At 39.0% G+C, this 13,782-nt stretch overlaps 1 non-coding gene across 1 annotated transcript; it reads left to right on the top strand.

Annotated features, from left to right (window-relative positions):
* The first annotated feature begins 647 nt into the window (after nt 1-647).
* On the top strand, nt 648-754 carry LOC114228008 (U6 spliceosomal RNA). The gene has a single exon (XR_003614095.2). It is a non-coding gene; the product is annotated as a U6 spliceosomal RNA (small nuclear RNA).
* Nucleotides 755-13,782: the final 13,028 nt, after the last annotated feature.

Below are 13,782 nucleotides of genomic sequence, written 5' to 3'. Positions count from 1 at the left end.
TCTCTCCCAGTTCTGATTGCCTGGACCCCAACAGCAAGCTAACCTATAGGTCAGAGCATCTGCTCCCTGATGGTCAGTACATGTCATAGTGACTGGGCAAACTGTCGAACGGTTGGACACTTAGCATATTAGGCCTTTATATATAGAGATAAGAGAAAATTCCATGAATGATTTAGAATTGGAAGAGAAGGCATGATTTTGGAAGATCTTATAGAGCAAGTGAGTACATAATTTTGCCTGCAGTTTCACAAGATGATCGGACTGTAAATTAAGAATCCACATTATGTAAACTATCCTAGAATCCTAAAAACTCAGATTGTACTATAACTGAGCATCTTTGACAACTCTGCTATTTGACTATTTTCTTTGTTAGAAGTTTTTTTATATTCTAATCACATCAGGTTTGTATTGCTTTTAGCTAAAAGCTATTATACTACTTAAACTGAAGTAGATATGATGTCAGGTTTCAAATAAATTCAGAAGATTAAAGTATATCAAATGAGAGTATGCTACCAAGAGTAAGAGTGAGTCATATTTTTTATATTCAAATCACTCAAAATAACTTTAAATGTTATTTTTCAATTACATTTTATATTCAGTAAGAGTGAGCCATATTTTAAGATTGTGTTTATAAAAGGTGTCATCCAGTGTTCCCTTCAGCAGCACATATACTAAAATTGGAACAATACAGAGAAGATTAACATGGCCCCTGTGCAAGGATGACACACACATTTGTGAAGCGTTCCATATTTTTAGACCACCAATAGACAATATACACAAAAATAAACTCAAAATGGATAAAGGATCAAATGTAAGATAGGAAACCATAAAAATCTTAGAAGAACCCATAGGCAGAAAAATAGCAGACATTTTTTGTAACAATATCTTTATTGATACAGCTCCTAGGGCAATGGAAACTAAGGAGAAAATAAACAAATAAGACTACATCAAAATAAAAAGCTTCTGCACAGCAAAAGAAAACATCAACAAAACAACAAGAAAGCCCACTGCATGGGAGAACATATTTGACAATGTTATATCCAACAAGGGTCTAATGTCCAAAATTTATAGGGAACTCATACAAGTTAACAAAAGGAAGATAATACAATCAACAAATGGGTAAAGGACCTAAATAGACACTTTTTGAAAGAGGACATACAGAAGACCAAGAGACATATGAAAACATGCTCAAAGTCACTAATTATCAGACAGATGCAAATCAAAACGACAATGAGGTACCATTTCACACCTGTCAGAATGGCTATCATCAACAAATCAACAAATGACAAGTGCTGGCGAGGATGCGGAGAAAAAGGAACCCTCGTGCACTTCTGGTTAGATTGCACACGGGTGAAGCCACTGTGGAAAACAGTATGGCATTTTCTCAAAAAATTAAAAATGCAACTACCATTTGACCCAGTAATTCTACTTTTAGGAATATATCCCAAGAAAACAGAAACACCGATCAGAAAGGATATATGCACTCCTATGTTCATAGCAGCACAATTTACAATAGCTAAGATTTGGTATCAGCCTAAGTGCCCATTAGCATATGACTGGATTAAAAGAAAGTGGTGCATCAACACAATGGAATACTACGCTGCTGTAAAAAAGAAGGAATTCTTAACATTTGCAACAGCATGGATGTAATTGGAGAGCATTATGCTAAGTGAAATAAGCCAGTCAGAGAAGATAAATATCACATGATCTCACTCATTTGTGAAATATCATGAACAACATAAACTGATTAACAAAATAGAACCACGGTCATAGAAGCATGGGTCAGATTGTCCAACCTATGAGAGAAGGTGGGGCGTGAAGAGGTAAGAGATCAACCAAAGGACTTGTATGCATGCATATGAGCATAACCAATGAACACAGAGAGTAAGGTGGTGAGGGCATGTGCTGGGTGGAGGTGGTTGGGGAGAAGTCAATTGGTGAAAAATGAGACTTATATAATACTTCAAACAATAAAGAATTGGAAAAATTAAAAATAATTTAAAAAAGAAAACATACTACCAAAAAAAAGTCTCTTAAAAAACAAGTGTCATCCAATTCATGTATCTCTGATCTATATATATGAAAGCCTAAGTGACCGAACGACCAGTCAACTGGTTGCCATGGTACACACTGACCACCAGGGGGCAGATGCTCAATGCACGAGCTGCCCCCTGGTGTTCAGTGTACTCCAACTGTGGGACTCCTGCTCAGCTGACCGACCCGTACCAGTGGCCCACAAGCCCTGTGGCAACTACTCACTCCCTCAGTAGTCCTGCAGGTCCAATCTCCTTAGAATGGGCCAGGCACTGATGGACCAACACCACTGGCACAATCCCGACAGTGCCGCAGGCCTTCTGGAAGTTGGCCTTGGGCACTATGGCTGCTTCCCCTCACTAGATGCTCCACAAGGAAGAAATGATATAAAATCAGCCACCAGGTGGCTCCTGACAACTGGCATGAAGGTCAGCGGGATGGATTCGGATCCCGGCCATCAAGGGCATCCCACTGCCCACCTGGAGGGCCGATCGCATCCTGGCCTCCCTACCCCCCTTGGGACAGGTGCCAGATGCAGGGATCATGGCTGGCGAGCACCTCTGCGGTGGCATGAGCCTCTCCTGATCAGGACAGACTGGGCACAAGCCCTCAGCAGGTGCAGCAGGGAGGGCCGGGATGAGCAGGAGTGGCAGGCAGGAGCAGCAGGCAGTGCAGGGCCACCGGTTTTGGCCCAATCCCCACAGGCCATATCAAGGGACCCCACCCATGCACAAATTAGTGCACTGGGCCTCTAGTCATTTTATATGCAGCAACTAAAACCATTTCATATGGATTTCTGATATCATCATTACAAATTAAAAGGCTATACACATTATGCTTATACCCATTCTATGTAGTAATTTAATATTTTTCTGGTATTCTACTCTGCAAAACTTCTATAATCATTCTAGATTCTTGGGGACTGAGTTTAAAATTATAAATGTGGAAGACCTCCCACAAAGGCAAAATTGTTGTGGTGGGAGCCTCCATCTGTTAATCTTGGCAGTGTATTCATGGAAGTTAACCTGAGGTTGGAAAGGTAAGGTAATGTGCACTTGGAAACAAATTTGTAAGTTTGTGTTTTAAGTAGCCGGCCTGTTTTTTAAAAAATATGTATATCTTTTTAAAACCAACTGGCTTTTAAAAAATAGCTTCATTGAAGTAATAATTGACATACAATTAACTGCACATGTTGCAGTATGCAATTTTATTTAAGTTTGGACATATGAACACACTTATGAAAGCATCACCACATTTAAATGGTGAGTAAAGCTTTCATCCTCCAAGGTTTCCTCATTCACTTTTATAATCCTTCTCTCCTGCTCCTCCCTATACCCCAATCCCAAGACAATCATTGATCTGCTTTTTGTCACTGTAGACTAGTTTGCATTTTATATAAATGGAATAATATAACATGTACTTTTGTTGGTATGGCTTCTTTCACTCAGCATAATTATTTTGAGCTTCATCCATTACTCAGTAGTGATTCACTATATTGATGAACTACAACTTGTTTATTCACCTGGTGATGGACATTTAGGTTGTTTTCAGTTTTTGACTATTACCGTGAACCAAAAAGAGGCCACATACTAAACATGACAAGCTGAGGGGAGGCCTGGATGGCGGCCTTGCAAACTTAGAGACCTAAAGTAACCACATAGGGTAGCTGAAATTAAAACGTCTTAACTAAAAGCAAGTCATGATTAGTAGTACTGTCTTAGGCCATATCTTCCTTGACAAAGGTCAATCTCCACCGTGACTGAGCCTATTGTCTTTTTATATCTAAGATAATGTACCTTTGGAATCCCTTTCTCCAGACCCCTCAGGGTACGATCTCCCACCAGAGCTCAAGATCTTAGAACCTCTCATTGTTACCTTGTTCCCCCACATACGATCTCCATGTGCTATAAATGTTAATTGTTAACTATCCTATACCCACCAATATAAGTCTCTTCATTTTACTCTTTATTCAATCCCAGATTCTTTTTTATGCCTCTCTGATCTATTACCAATGAATTTATGCAACCCTCCTTAGGCCTCCTCCTTTGTAATCTATACTAATGAAAGGGTAATATGCAAATTGGTCAGGACGCCCTCACAGTAACGACTAAACAGCAGGCTGCATGGGGTGAAAAGGCCGGTAGGGGAGTTACTGAGGGACGGTCAAATGACTGAACAGCAGGCTGCATGGGGGTGAACAAGCCAGCAGGGGGGTTAGTGAGGGACGACCAGGCTGGCAGGGTGGGGCAGTTGGGGGTAATCAGGTTGGCAGGGGGGCAGTTGGGGATGACCAGGCCAGCAGGCGGGCAGTGAGGAGTGACCAGGCTGGCAGGGGGGCAGTTGGGGGCAACCAGGCCAGCAGGCAGAGGAAATTAGGGGTGATCAGACTGGCAGGGGGGGCAGTTAGGGGTGATAAGGCAGGCAGGCAGATGAGCAGTTAGGAGCCAGTGGTCCCGGATTGTGATGTCCGACTACCGGTTTAGACCCGATCTCCGGGATTGGAGAGGGTATAGGCTGGGCTGAGGGGACCCCCATCCTGTGCATGAATTTTGTGCACAGGGCCTCTAGTGTATAATATAAGGTACAAAATTGCCATTCTCTGGAGCATTTTCTCAATCCAATGAGCTGTGGCTTTCCGGCAATTGTCAGTTTGGCTCTAATAAAATCATAAAATTCTTACAGGTTTGGAACTTTCTTACATTGACATTACAAATAAAGTTACTACAAACATTTGCTACAAGTCTTTGAACAGACATATGCTTTATTACTCAGGTAAATATTTAAGGGTAATATGACTGGGCCACATGGTAAGTGCATGTTTAACTTTTTAAGAAACTGCTTAAGTATTTTAGAGTGGTTGTACAGTTTTACATTCCCAACACAAGTGCATGATTATTTCAGTTGCTTCACATCCTTGTCAATACTTTTTAAAAAAGTATTATTATTTATTTACTTTTATTGTCTAAAGTTTTACATATATCTCCTTTTTCCCCAATTAACCCCTCCCCCATCCCTTTCCAGCCCGGGCAAGCCCCTATCGCCCCAGTGTCTGTGTCCATTGGTTATGCTAATATACATGCATATAAGTCCTTTGATTGCTCTCTAACTCCCCTTCCCCTACCATTTGTCTCTAGATCGATATATTCTTGTTCATCAAATTATGTTGATCATTATATCCTACATATGAGTGAGATCATGTGATATTTATCTTCTCCGACTGGTTTATTTCACTTAGCATAATGCTCTCCAGTTCCATCCATGCTGTTGCAAATGGTAAAAGTTCCTTCTTTTTAATAGCAGCATAGTATTCCATTGTGTAGATGTACAACAGTTTTTAATCTACTCATCTGCTGATGGGCACTAAGGCTGTTTCCAAATCTTAGCTACTGTAAATTGTGCTGCTCTGAACATAGGGGTGCATATATCCTTTCTGATTGGTGTTTTTGGTTTCTTGGGATATAGTCCTAGAAGTAGGATTACTGGGTCAAGTGGGAGTTCCATTTTGAACTTTTTCAGGAAACTCCATACTGGTTTCCACAGTGGCTGCACCAGTCTGAATTCCTACCAGCAATGGACAAGGGTTCCTTTTTCTCCACATCCTCGCCAGTACTTGTTGTTTGTTGATTTGTTGATGATAGCCATTTGGAGAGGTGTGAAATGGTATTTCATTGTTGTTTTGATTTGCATGTCTCAGATGATTAGTGACTTTGAGCATGTTTTCATATGTCTCTTGGCTTTCTGAATGTCCTCTTTCGAAAAGTGTGTATTTAGGTCTTTTGTCCTTTTTTTTTTATTCAATCATTTATCTTCCTTTAGTTAAGTTGTATGAGTTCTCTGTAAATGTTGGAGATTAAACCCTTATCAGAAATATCATTGGCAAATATGTTCTCCCATGCAGTGGGCTTTCTTGTTGTTTTGTTGATGTTTTCTTTTGCTGTGCAGAAGCTTTTAATTTTGATGTAGTCCCATTTTTTTATTTTCTCCTTAGTCTCCATTGCTCTAGGGGCTGTGTCTGTAAAGATATCCTTATCAATACTTGGTCTTTGAATTTTAGCCATTCTAATGAGTGGATAGTGGCATCTTGTTGTAGTTCTAATTTGCATTTCCATAATAACAAATTATATTTGGGCATCTTTTCACATGCTTATTTAACATTGATGTATCTTCTTTCGTGAAGAGTCTACTCAAATGTTTTGCCCATTTTAGTTATTTGATTATGTATCTTCTTCTCATTGAATTCTAAGAGCTGTTTATGAATTCTGGATACAAGCTCATTGTCAGATATGTGATTTACAAATATTTTTTTGAAGACTGACTTGTCTTTTTAAAAAATATATTTTTATTGATTCATAGAGGAAGAGAGAGGGAGAGAAAGATAGAAACATCAATGATGAGAGAGAATCATTGATTGGCTGCCTCCTGCCCACCCCCTACTGGGGATCGAGCCCACAACCAGGCCTATGCCCTTGACCGAATCGAACCTGGAACCCTTCAGTCCGCAGGGCAATACTTTATCCACTGAGCCAAACCAACTAGGGCAGTGTGACTTGTCTTTTTATTCTCTTAACAATGTCTTTTGAAATCTAGAAGTTTTTAAATTTTTAAAAATATGTTTCTATTGATTTTTGAGAGAGAGGAAGGGAGAGGGAGAGAGAGAAATATTGATGTGAGAGAGAAACATTGATGGATTGCTTACTGCATGCACCCCAATTGGGGATCAAACTCACAACCTGGGCATGTGCTCTGACCTGTGTTAACGTAAAAATCATTCAAACTTTAAAGAATTTTTGTGAGTTTATTTGAGCCAAACTGTCAAGAACTGCCAGGAAGCAATATCTCAACAGATTGTGATAGTGATCCAGAGAATGGTGGGTTTTCCTCTATTTTCACACATTGCAATCAAAGGAGGGAAGTAGGTGGGTTACATGAAATCCATTAATGATAGACTAGAGAGGCAGAGAAAGCAAATGGGGAAACATCTGGGATTTGATAAAAAGTCAAATGATAGACACATACTTAGGTGGATGCAGGAACATTAACATGATAACAATGAAGGAATTTGTGGTATCTGTCCCATTGCCCAGGCACATTAGGTTGTGCCCCAAGGGGTCTGAAAAAAGGGAAGTTACAAGTTACCCAGACATTTCAAGGATGTGTTATTATAGATGCAAAATGACAGGCTCAGTTAAGGTAAAGATTGATCTTGTCAGTGAAGATACCGGCCTAGGCTGTGACTACCCACCATAATTGCTTTCAGTTAAAGTTTAATTTCAGACCATCCTTTGTGGTTACTTTAGGTCTCCAAGTTTGCAAGACTGCCATGCAGGCTTTCCTTGAGCTTGTCAGGTTAGCATGTGGCCCCTTTCATCCAAACCTGGAATTGAACTGGCAACCTTTCAGTACATGGGACGATATTCAATCAACTGAGCCACACTGGCCAGGGCTAGAAGTCTTTAATTTTGATGAAGTTCAATTTATCAAATTTTTTGTTTATGGATTGTTTATTATGCCCTATCACAGCAATATTTGATTAACTCGAAGTCTCAAAGATTATTATTTTACATCTTTTCTTGAAGTTTAATAATTTTGGGTTTTATACTTATGACTATAATTCATTTTGACTTAATTTTTATATGATTCAAGGCATAAATAAAAGTTTTGTTTTGTGTAGTGTAGTGTACACCCTGGAAATTGTTATTGTTAAATGTTTGCAATAAAAGTACATGACTTAGGCTTTGGTTACTGTGGCATCCACCCCAGTGATGACTATCTCCAATAAACACTTTGTCAGCCATAGGGCTAGTCAAAGAACCAGGCTACATTCCCCACTGAGTTTCCTTTGTTTTAGAGATCTTGGTTGAGTTCACTAACTGACAATTTGAGCCTCTTTTTATTCTCTTCCCATGCTTTAAACTCCTGCTCTTACATTTTAAATTCACCAATAAAGAGTGAGACCTTGAAACCATAAGCCCCACCTTTGATCCCAATAAAAGTAGAGTCCCAGACTCATGCACAAACTCTCTCTCTCTACTGGCTGTGCCAATTCCAGATAATATGAGTAATAAAACTTTCCCCCCCTCAAGGTTTCCTGATGGTTATTGCTGAAGGGTATTTTGCAGTCAAACTAAGAACTGCAAGGGGTCAGTCCAACTACAACATTGGTTTTGATAGGCTGAGACCAACACACAAACATTTTGTATGTGACTATCCTAATTGTTCTACTACCATTTGTTTATATTATGCCAATGCCACACTATCTTAATTATAGTAGCTTTATAATACTATATATAGAGTAAGTCCTTCAACTTTGTTCTTTTTTAAACTTAATTTGACTATCCAAGATCATTTGCCTTTCCATAAGAATTTTAGAATAAGCTTGTCAATTTCTAAAGAATTGTCTGCTGGAATTTTGAATGGAATTGCATTGACTCAATAGCTGAATTTGGGGAGAACTGATTTTTGAACAATATTGGCTCTTTCAAACAATGATTATGATGTATCTCTTCATTTGTTTACTCAGTAGTGTTTTGTAGTTTTTACTGCATGGTCATTTATATAATTTGTCAGATTTATCCCTAAGTATTTCATATTTTTTGGTGTCCTTGTACCTGGGAATTTTTAAATTTTTAATTTCAAATTGTTATATGCTAATATATAGAAATTCAGTTGTTTTTTATATTGATCCTGTATCTTGCAAATTTATTAAACTAATTACTTCTAGTACCATTTTTGATAAATTATAGGATTTTCTACATTGATGAATGTGCAATCTACAAAAAAGAGACAGTTTTGATTCTTCCTTTCCAATATGAATGACCTTTCTTTCTTTCTTTCTTTCTTTCTTTCTTTCTTTCTTTCTTTCTTTCTTTCTTTCTTTCTTTCTTTCTCCCTTTCTTTTCTTCCTTTCTTCCTTTCCTTCCTTCCTTCCTTCCTTCCTTCCTTCCTTCCTTCCTTCCTTCCTTCCTTCCTTCCTTCCTTCCTTTCTTCCTTCCTTCCTTCCTTCCTTCCTTCTTTCCTATTTCTTTCCTCTTCTCCCTCCTTCATTCCTGCTCTTCCTCCTTTTCTTTTTCCACTTCCTCTTCTATCCCTTCTCTTCTCCTCTCCACTCCTCCCCCTCCTCTTCTTCTTTCTCTCCTCCTCCTCCTCTTCCCCCTCTTCCTCAGTTGCTCTGGCTAGAATTTTCAGTTTATAAATGGTTAAATGGATATCCTTGCCTTGTTATTGATACTAGGGGAAAGGATTCAGCCTTTCACAATCAAATATGATATTAGCCATAGGTTTTTCATAAATGCCATTCCTTTGGTTGCAATCAACTGTTTTTAATTTTATAAGCAGTACAGTGAAATGTTTCTGATAGGATGGTGGATTAGGTATTCTAAAATGCTTTTCTTTGTTGTTGTTGTTATTGCTGTGAAGACCAAGTTGCTGGATGAATTACAGCAAATTTCCTTGTAAATGCATAGCTGAACTTATAAGAACGTAAAGGAAACACCCAAAGAGTAAAGCCAAAGTGCAAGGGAACATAGTCACAGAGATATGGAATTATATGCCACTTCTAGAAAACTTATACTCTTGGGTTTTAAGAACTGACATACTTTCTGCAGTTCTACTTCAGTAGCTTTCTTCTTCTTTCTGTTCCTTAAATGTTAATTTTCATCAGGGCCTTCTTCTAGGTTCTCTTCTTTTCTCACTCCCTGGTTGACCTCACCTATCACTATTTCAAGTATCACTCCTATGCTGATGACATGCAAATCCATATATACCATGTTTCTTTCTTGAGCTCCTATTTCTCCTATCCAACTTTCAAATGAACCACCTTGACTTTGACATGCTATGATTTCTTCAAACTCATGCTCAAACTGTACTCATCTTTCCCCTGCCTGCAGCTATTCTTCCTTCTGAATAATTCACTATCTTAGTTATTGGAACCATAATTTAAGAGTGATCCATGACTCTTTTTATATCCTTCACCCTGCCATATCTAACTTTACCCTTCCATATCTAACATATTTGGAAGGTTTCATATAAAACCTTCTAAGTAATTCTTCAAAAAAACAGCTTTTGATTTTATTGATTTTTTTCTATTGATTTCTTGTTTTTAATTTCACTGATTTCTGCTATAATTTTTATTATTTCTTTTCTTCTAGTTATTTTAAATTTAATTTGCCCCGGTTCTGCTTTACTAAGATAGAAATTTTTTTATTTTATTTTTGATATTCAATATTATTTTATGTTTCAGGTATACACTATAGTGGTCAGACAATTATATAATTTACAAAGAAGTCCCCCTGATAATTCCAGTACCTACCTGGCATCACACATAGTTACTACAATATTATTGACTATATTTCCTATTCTGTACTATACATCCTGGTGACTATATTGTAACTACCAATCTGTACATCCCTTCATCTTTTTCATCCAGCCCCCAAACTTCACTCCCCTCTGGTAGCCATCAGTTTCTTCTCTGCATCTATGAGTCTGTTTCTGTCTTGTTTGTTCATTTAGAAACTTACTGATTTTAGATCTTTCTTCTTTTCTAAAATATGCACTCATTGACATAAATTTCCCTGTAAGCACTGTTTTTGCTGAATCCCACAGATTTTGATAAATATGTTTTCATTTTTATTTATTTCAAAATATTTATTTTCTCTTGAGACTTCATTGACTCATGTGTTATTTAGAAGTGTGTTGTGTAGTTAGACTATTGATGGCTTTATTTAACCTTTTGCACTCGGATGTCGAATGTGACGGTTATTGAATGTATCAACAATTTGAAATATAAAAAAATCCAAATAAATAAGTTTATATGAAAAGAAACTCCAGTTCTTTATTCTACTGCCACGCTTTGTAAAATCTGGGGTATTTAAAAAACTTAAATCCTGAGTAGAATAAAGGAATCAAGAAAAAAGCAAGCGAGTGCAAAGGGTTAACTGTCAAATAAAATCTAAACTTTTGGAACAACCAAGATGGCAGCATAGTTAAACACCTAAACTTGTTGCCGAGCACAACCATATCAAAACTACAACTAAAAGTCAAAACGAATATCATCCAGAACCATAGAAAGGCTGACTGAGTGGACATTCTACAACTAGAAGGAAAGAGAGAAGCGAATTGAGTCTGGTAGGAGTTACAGAAGTGAAGTGCAGAGGTACTGAGGTGCGCGTGAAAGGAGCTGGCAACTGAGTACACTGTTCTCTTTTTCAATCGGGAGGGATACGAGCTCCCTACTGCTCTGAACTCCAGTTCTGGGTGAGACTCTGGGGACCCAGACTCATACGGGGAGAAACTAGACTGTCTGGCATCAGGCTGGAATGTGAGGGTGGCTTTCTCTCAGAGGTGCTTGCAGCGATCATTGTTCCAGCATGGTGCCGCGGGACACAGAGACCAGGGGACCTCTTTGGGGCAGAGCTGACTGGCAGCCATTGTTGTTTGCTCCACCCTGGTGATTCCCTGAGACCCTGCCCCACCCAATTTACAACCCTACCCAAGATGTGCACAGAGACTTTTGCACATGAATGGCCTGGCCTTTTTCAATCTAAACTTAACAAACTGCAGGTTGGTCAGAGAGCCCCAGAGCCACCAAAAGAAGGTGCAAGGCTCCAAAGCAGCTTGCATTGCTTCACAGCTGGGCCTCATCTGGGCACCTCCAAACCCCAAACAAAGAGGAGGAATCTGCAGATCTCTCTGTAGCTGCTGCTGGGCGGCCTCAGGCAGTGGCTGACTTTGCACCTCCTTGGAGACCCAAGAGCCAGTGTACCCAGTGGTCAGAGAGAGACAAGCCAGATTAAAACTCTTCAGATCTATAGGAGACACACTCAGGGGCAGATTCAGTGAGAACCAAAGCCCCACTGAAGCAAGTCCTTCCCCATAAGGGTGTCTCTAGTACAGAATTTCTCCCATTGTACACACAACTGGTCCTCATAGCCAATTGGCCCAGAGGGCAATTCCTCCCAGAGATACCAACAGCAATCAAGGCTTAACTACAAAAAGACTGTACACACAGCCCACAAAGAGATGCACCAAGAGTGTCCAACTCAGGCAATTAGGGAGGCTGAGCCACTGGGCTCTATAGGACACATAGCACACAAAGCCACTCTATCAACACAGGGAAGAAACCAAAATGCAGAGACAAAGAAACAGGTCACAAATGAAATAAATGGAGGAAAGCAAACTACTGGATACAGAGTTCAAAACCACAGTTATAAGGTTACTCAAAAATCTTCTAGAAACGTCAGAGAAATATAGTGAGACCCTCAAGGATATGAAAAAGGACCAATTACAAATTAAGCACACACTGACTGAAATAAAGAATAATATACAGAGATCCAACAGCAGACTAGAGGTTCCCAAGAAGCAAGTCAAAGATTTGAAATATGAAGAAACGAAAAACACCCAACCAGAAAAGAAAAGAGAATCCAAAAATATGAAGATAGTGTAAGGAGCCTCTGGGACAACTTCAAGCATACCAACATCTGAATTATAGGGGTACCAGAAGAAGAAAGAGAGGAAGATATTGAAAACCTATTTGAAGAAATAATGACAGAAAACTTTCCCTACCTGGTGAAAGAAATGGACTTAAAATCCAGGAAGTGCAAAGAACCCCAAACAAAAGGAATCCAAAGAGGACCACACCAAGACACATCATAATTAAAATGCCAAGAGCAAAAGACAAAGAAAGTATTAAAAGCAGCAAGAGAAAAACAGTTAGTTTCCTACAAGGGAGTACCCATATGATTGTCAGTTGATTTCTCAACAGAAACTATGCAGGCCAGAAGGGAGTGGCAAGAAATATTCAAAGTGATGAATAGCAAGAACCTACAACCAAGATTAATTTACCCAGCAAAGTTATAATTTAGAATTGAAGGTCAGATAAAGAGCTTCACAGTTAAGAAAAAGCTAAAGGTATTCATCACCACCAAACCAGTAATATATGAAATGCTGAAGGTTATTCTCTTTTTTAAATTTTATTTTATTGTTTAAAGTATTACATGTAATAGTACATATATCTCCTTTTTTTCCCCATTGACCTTTCCCAGCCTCCCCTACACCCTGTCGCATGCCCTCATCCTACCCCCCTAGTGTCTTGTGTCCATTGCATGTGCTTATATGCATGCATACAAGTCCTTCGGTTGATCTCTTTCCCAACACTCCCCAATACTCCCCAGCCTTCCTGCTGTAATTTGACAGTCGAATGCTTTACTGCCTCTGTATCTATGTTTTTGTTCATCAGGTTATAATGTTCTTTTTTTTCCATAAATGAGTGAGATCATGTGGTATTTTCCTTTCATTGCCTCGTTAATTTCCCTTAGCATAATGGTCTCCAATTCCATCCATGCTGCTGCAAATGGTAGGAATTCTTTCTTTTTTATAGCAGCATAGTATTCCATTGTGTAGATGTATCATAGTTTTCTAATCCACTCATCTGCTGATGGGCATTTAGGCTGTTTCCAAATCTTAGCTATTGTAAATAGTGCTGCTATGAACATAGGGGTGCATATATCCTTTCTGATTGGTGTTTCTAGTTTCTTGGGGTATATTCCTAGAAGTGGGATTACTGGGTCAACTGGGAGCTCCACTTTTAGTTTTTTGAGGAAACTCCATACTATTCTCCACAGTGGCTGCACCAGTCTGCATTCCCACCAGCAGTGCACTAGGGTTCCTATTTCTCCACATCCTTGCCAGCACTTGTTGTTTGTTGATTTGTTGATGATAGCCATTTTGACAGGTGTGAAATGTTACTGCATT

This window comes from Eptesicus fuscus, chromosome 1, assembly GCF_027574615.1.
Source record: "Eptesicus fuscus isolate TK198812 chromosome 1, DD_ASM_mEF_20220401, whole genome shotgun sequence".
NCBI lineage: Eukaryota > Metazoa > Chordata > Mammalia > Chiroptera > Vespertilionidae > Eptesicus > Eptesicus fuscus.
Note: the sequence above shows the minus strand (reverse complement) of the source record. Positions and strands in the feature narration are given on the sequence as shown.